Below are 7175 nucleotides of genomic sequence, written 5' to 3'. Positions count from 1 at the left end.
AAGATATGGTTTAATTCTCTTGATCCTGGTTGTGTGCGTCGTCCCCAGGATATGATTTATTACTTGTCTGCTAAATATTTCCCTGCTCATAAGAAACAAGCTACTTTGAGGGAAATATACAACTTCGTGCAAATTAAAGAAGAGAGTATCCCACAAGCTTGGGGGAGGCTTCTCAAGTTACTTAATGCTTTGCCTGATCATCCTCTTAAGAAACCCGAAATACTTGATATCTTTTATAATTGACTAACCAATGCTTCCAGAGATTACCTGGATAGTTGTGCTGGTTCTCTTTTCAGGGAAAGAACACCGGATGAAGCTGAAATTCTATTGAATAATATGTTGACAAATGAAAATAATTGGGCACCTCCTGAGCCACCTCCTGAGCCAGCTCCTGCTCCAATTACTGAGTCTATTCCTAAACCAACTCCAAAGAAGAGAGGTGTTCTATTCCTCAGTCCCGAAGATATGCAAGAGGCAAAGAAATCTATGAAAGAAAAAGGTATTAAAGATGAAGATGTTAAGAATTTACCTCCTATTGAAGAAATACATGGTCTTAATATACCGCCAGCTGAAGAAACTTATGATCTCAATTCTTTATTTATTGAAGAACCTCCTAACCCCGATATCCCGACACAGGTAGTAAAGGTAAATTCTCTGTATAGATATGATAAAGCTGAAGTTCCTCCTACTAAAATTGCTAGTCAGTGCTTGGATGAGTTTGATAACTTTATGTTTAAGCAAGACGACTTCAATGCTTATTTTGGTAGACAATTAAAAGAAAATGCTTATATGATTAGACGCTTGGGTGATTATATGGCTAATATTAAAGGTGAACTTAAACTTGTTAGCAAACATGCTTCTATGGTTACCACTCAAGTAGAACAAGTACTTAAGGCTCAAAAAGAAGTGCTTGATGAAATGAATAGTAAGAAAAATGATTATGCTGTTAGAGTGGCTACTAGAACTGGTAAAATGACTCAGGAACCTTTGTATCCTGAAGGCCACCCTAAGAGAATCGAGAAAGATTCTCAAAGAAATAATATTGATGTTCCTAGTTCTTCTAAAAAGAAGAAAAAGAAAAATGATAGAACTGTGCAAACTTCTAGTGAACCTATTGCTGAACCACCTGATAATCCAAATGATATCTCTATGTCTGATGCTGAAACACAATCTGGTAATGAACATGAACCTAACGAAAATATTAATGATGATGTTCATGATGATGCTCAACCTAGTAATGATAATGATGTAGAAATTGAACCTGTTGTTGCTCTTGATAACCCACAATCAAAGAATCAACGTTATGATAAAAGAGACTTTGTTGCTAGGAAACATGGTAAAGAAAGGGAACATTGGGTTCAGAAACCCATGCCTTTTCCTCCGAAACCATCCAAGAAAAAGGATGATGAGGATTTTGAGCGCTTTGCTGAAATGATTAGGCCTATCTTTTTGCGTATGCGACTAACTGATGTGCTCAAAACAAATCCTTATGCTAAATATATGAAGGATATCATTACTAATAAAACAAAGATACCAGAAGCTGAGATTTCCACCATGCTTGCTAATTATACTTTTAAGGGTGGAATACCAAAGAAACTTGGAGACCCCGGAGTACCTACTATACCTTGCTCCATTAAAAGAAATTATATTAAAACTGCTTTATGTGATCTTGGAGCCGGTGTTAGTGTTATGCCTCTCTCTTTATATCATAGACTTGACTTGAATAAGTTAACACCTACTGAAATATATTTGCGAATGGCTGATAAATCAACTTCTATACCTGTCGGTATCTGTGAGGATGTGCCTGTTGTGGTTGCAAACGTTACAATTTTAACGGACTTTGTTATTCTTGATATTCCCGAGGATGATAGTATGTCTATTATTCTTAGAAGACCTTTTCTTAATACTGCAGGGGCTGTTATTGATTGCAACAAAGGCAATATCACTTTTCATGTTAATGGTAATAAGCATACGGTACACTTTCCGAGGAAACAACCTCAAGTTCATAGTATCAACTCCATCGGAAAAATTCCATTGATTATAATTGGAGGTTTTGAATTTCCTCTTCCTACTGTCAAAAAGAAATATGATATACTTATTATAGGGGATGTGCATATCCCCGTTGAGGTAACTTAGTGTTATTTGAAATTTCTCCGGTTTCATGATTATCGGAATGAGTTAGTTAACAAGACTTGATCAACCTTGTTAGTGGATTATTTTTGATGAGCATGAGATGGATGAAACTAGAAGCACCACCTTCTGTACCTTCTCTTTATTTTCTGTTAATTAGTAGAAATAAAGTAAAAATAGTATTTTCTGTCTGTTTCCTGACTTATCCATGCAATATAAAAATATGCCGAAAATAAAAGTCCTCAGAATGCCATGCCAATTTAATATGATTTTTCGGGAATATTTGAGGATTTACTGTGCAAAAATTACTGCGGAAGGAGCTGCCACCTGGCCACGAGGGTGGTGCCCCCCTGTAGGGCGCGCCCCCTGCCTCGTGGGCCCACGGTGGCCCTCCTCCACTTATCCCAGCACCCATCTTCTTCCTCTGTCTCACACAAACCCGAAAAACCAACTCAAGCACGAGTTCCAGCCACTTTTGTTGTGATTTTCGATCTCCTTGCTCAAAGCACCTCTCGCAAAACTGCTTGGGGAGATTGTTCCTTGGTATGTGACTCCTCCATTGGTCCAATTAGTTTTTGTTCTAGTGCTTTATTCTTTGCAAATTTGTGCTGCATAGGTGACCATGTTCTTAAGCTTGCTTGTCAAATTTATATGGTTCCAAGTAGTTCTAACACTTGATATAGGCTCTAGGCACTTGTAGGAGTAGTTGCTATCAGTTTTATTGAAGTTGGTTCACTTTTGTTTGAAGTTACTAAAAATTTCAGATTATTTCAAAAAAATAATGAGGAGATTTTGGAGGGGTTCATCGAGCCGAAGCTCAAAGGATAAACAAAATGAAGAAGCTCAGAGGCCCAAATATAATTTGCCTCGCACTGCGGAGATCCGGCCGTGTGAATGGCCTTCTAATAATTTCTTGAGAGAGGCCAGGATTTATGAGGATTTCTATTCATTGATTAAGAATGCTGGCCTCACCGACTTCGTCTGCGACCAACGTCCACAGTATCTCTTACTCACAAATACTTTTGTACAAAAGTTCTACTTTTTCCCTAAAGAGTCACCTCCTTCAGTAGAGTTTCATTTATATGACGTTGTGAAGAAAATGCCATTGTCTGAATTTTGCGCAGTCTGCAACATACCTCCTGATGGTATCTTAGAGGAACCACCTCATAAAGAGTTGGAACCATTTATTAACCTTATCTCTATGGGAGAAACCAGGAAGGTTTCTGATGCAAGAATCACTAGCATACATTTTCCTGTGTTACGCTATTTTGCTTTATTTGCTAGTCGATGCTTGATTGGTCGTGGGAACTGTGGGAACCTTAGTGTTCCTGATATTATTATTCTGTTCCATGGTTTATATCGCGACAACACTCTCATTATGGGCGGAATTATTGCTAGGCGGTTGAGTCTGAACCGTACTAAAGGCCCCATCTTTGGAGGCATTTATGCTTCTCGCCTTGCTGCACACTTTAACATAGCTATTAGGCATTATGAGAAAGAAGAAAAATTGTTGCCTAATGATTACCTAGACTATAAGAGCATGATAGCTCATGATTTTCTTGTTAAGGACAAGAATGGAGAGCTCAAATATAAGTTATACTTTGATAAACATTATCCTGAAACTATTACATTGCCTTCTCCTTCTTTGTTTAATTTTGTAGGACCCTACCTCGTTACGTGGGCTGCCGTGCAAGCTTACAAGAATCCTGCACCAGCCTCGGAACAGGAACCACAAGATGAGCCTCCACGACAATCTGTTTATTCTTGGGATCCAGAGATGACTGTCAGCCAGTGGCAGTCAGAGTCTTCTTCTTCATCAAAGTATGATCCCAACTATTCTTCGTCGCAGTACGACCCCAGCTACACCTATGGGTATCCGCCAGGCTATCCCTGGCAATAGACCAACTTAGGCCAAAAGCCTAAGCTTGGGGGAGTATGTATTCCTCACCGACATTACATTTATGTTCACACACACTCGTTGCTAGATGTCGGTGCTCATACTCTTTCACTGTAATATCCATGCTAGTTTATTTTCTTTTTCCTGCTTTCTTCTTGTGTGTTTGTTAAACCTTAAGAACCAAAAAATTAGTTGTAGCTTTTAATTAATTTACTTTCCATGCTTGTATTAGTAATTAAAAAAAAGAAAACCCAACAATATTTCCCGTTCTTCTTTTGCTTGTTGGGAGCTTTCCCATGTAAATAGTTTTATTTCTTTTCTTTTCTTTGGGGTCACTAGGAGAAGACCATAACTAAATTGTTGAAGTGGCTCTCATAAGCATTATTGTTGATTTAACCAAGAGCCCATATTGCCTTGTCTGATCCTATTTATTGAATGCTCGCAGATTCCAGCTTAGTCCAATGCACGTACACTCTTATTATTATTCACACCGTTCGGTCGTGCAAGTGAAAGGCAATTATGATGATATATGATGGACTGACTGAGATGAGAAAAGCTGGTATGAACTTGACCTCTTTTGTTTTTGTAAATATGATGAGCCCCTCGTTCTTGATTCAGCTTATTATGAATAAACATGTTTGCAATGACAATTAGAGATCATAGTTGCGTGTGCCATGCTTGATTAGCTATGAGTTATAATGATTTACCTTGTGTGCCAACATGCTATTGCGATGATTATGATGTGGTATGATGGGGTGGTATCCTCCTTTAAATGATTTAAGTGACTTGACTTGGCACATGTTCACGCATGTAGTTGAAACAAAATCAACATAGCCTTCACGATATTTATGTTCATGGTGGATTATATCCTACTCATGCTTGCATCCAATGTTTATTAATTTTAATGCATGTACATGCCTGTTGTCGCTCTCTAGTTGGTCGCTTCCCAGTCTTTTGCTAGCCTTCACCTGTACTAAGCGAGAATACTACTTGTGCATCCAATCCCTTAAACCCTAAAGTTATTCCAGATGAGTCCACCATACCTTCCTATATGCGGTATCTACCTGCCATTCCAAGTAAATTTGTATGTGAAAAACTCTAAACCTTCAAATAAACATTCTGTTTTGTATGCTCGAATAGCTAATGTATCAACCAAGGTTGTCCTTATCTTCCGTGTTAGGCGGGTTATTCTCAAGAGGAGTGGACTCCGCTCCTCACTCATGAGAAAATGGCTGGTCACCGGGATGCCCAGTCCCATGCTTTATGCAAACTAAATCAAAATTAATTGCAAACAAAACTCCCCCTGGGACCTGATGTATGTTGGAGACACTCGTTGTTTCGAGCAAGTCATGGATTGATGCTTGTTGGTGGAGGGGGAGTATAAACTTTACCATTCTGTTTGGGAACCGCCTATAATGTGTTTAGCATGGAAGATATCGCCATCTCTTAGTTGCTACGTTGACAATGAAAGTATACCGCTCAAAATACAATTTATCTCTATTTCAAAACGGAGCTCTGGCACCTCTACAAATCCCTGCTTCCCTCTGCGAAGGGCCTATCCATTTACTTTTATGTTGAGTCATCGCCCTCTTATTAAAAAGCACTAGCTGGAGAGCACAGCTATCATTTGCATTCATCACTATTAATTTATATTGGGTGTGACTATGATTGGATCTCTTTTACCATGAATTACAATGTCTAGTCAGTCCTTGATCTTTAAAGGTGCTCTGCATTTATGTTTTGCGGTCTCAGAAAGGGCTAGCAAGATACCATCTTGTTATATCATATTATGATTGTTTTGAGAAAGTGTTGTCATCCGGGATTTATTATTATGACTTGCTAGTTGATTATGCTATTGATATGAGTAATTATGAGACCTGAGAATTATTGCAAATGTGATTAGTTATGATCTATGCTGAAAACTTGAATGCTGGCTTGACATAGTTACAACAACAAGAGCAAACAGAGTTTGTAACAGTTTTTCTTTCTTTCAGTTTGCCAACTAAATTGCTTGAGGACAAGCAAGGGTTTAAGCTTGGGGGAGTTGATACGTCTCCGTCGTATCTACTTTTCCAAACAATTTTGCCCTTATTTTGGACTCTAACTTGTATGATTTGAATGGAACTAACCCGGAATGACGCTGTTTTCAGCAGAATTACCATGGTGTTGTTTTATGTGTAGAAAACAAATATTCTCGGAATGACCTGAAACTCCACGGAACATCTTAGAAAAAACAATAAAAAATCCTCACCAAAGATGAAGACCAGGGGGCCCAAACCCTGTCCACGAGGGTGCCCCCCCTCTAGGGCGCGCCCCCCTACCTCGTGGGCCCCCTGGATGCCCTCCAACGCCAACTCCAACTCTATATATTTGCTTTCGGAGAGAGAAAAATAAGAGAGAAGAAATCATCGCGTTTTACGATACGGAGCCGCCGCCAAGCCCTAAAACATCTTGGGAGGGCTGATCTGGAGTCCGTTCAGGGCTCCGGAGAGGGGGATTCGTCGCCGTCGTCATCATCAACCATCCTCCATCACCAATTTCATGATGCTCACCGCCGTGCGTGAGTAATTCCATCGTAGGCTTGCTGGACGGTGATGGGTTGGATGAGATTTATCATGTAATTGAGTTAGTTTTGTTAGGGTTTGATCCCTAGTATCCATTATGTTCTGAGATTGATGTTGCTATGACTTTGCTATGCTTAATGCTTGTCACTAGGGCCCGAGTGTCATGATTTCAGATCTGAACCTACTATGTTTTCATGAAAATATATGCGAGTTCTTGATCCTATCTTGCAAGTCTATAGTCACCTACTATGTGTTATGATCCGGCAACCCCGAAATGACAATAATCGGGACCACTCCCGGTGATGACCATAGTTTGAGGAGTTCATGTATTCACTATGTGCTAATGCTTTGTTCTGGTTCTCTATTAAAAGGAGGCCTTAATATCCCTTAGTTTCCAATAGGACCCCGCTGCCACGGGAGGGTAGGACAAAAGATGTCATGCAAGTTCTTTTCCATAAGCACGTATGACTATATACGGAATACATGCCTACATTATATTGATGAATTGGAGCTAGTTCTGTGTCACCCTATGTTATGACTGATACATGATGAACCACATCCGGCATAATTATCCATCACTGATC

Source organism: Triticum urartu, chromosome 2A, assembly GCF_056163025.1.
Source record: "Triticum urartu cultivar PI428250 chromosome 2A, HENAU_Tu73, whole genome shotgun sequence".
In the NCBI taxonomy this organism is placed as follows: domain Eukaryota; kingdom Viridiplantae; phylum Streptophyta; class Magnoliopsida; order Poales; family Poaceae; genus Triticum; species Triticum urartu.
This window is presented reverse-complemented; position numbering follows the sequence as displayed.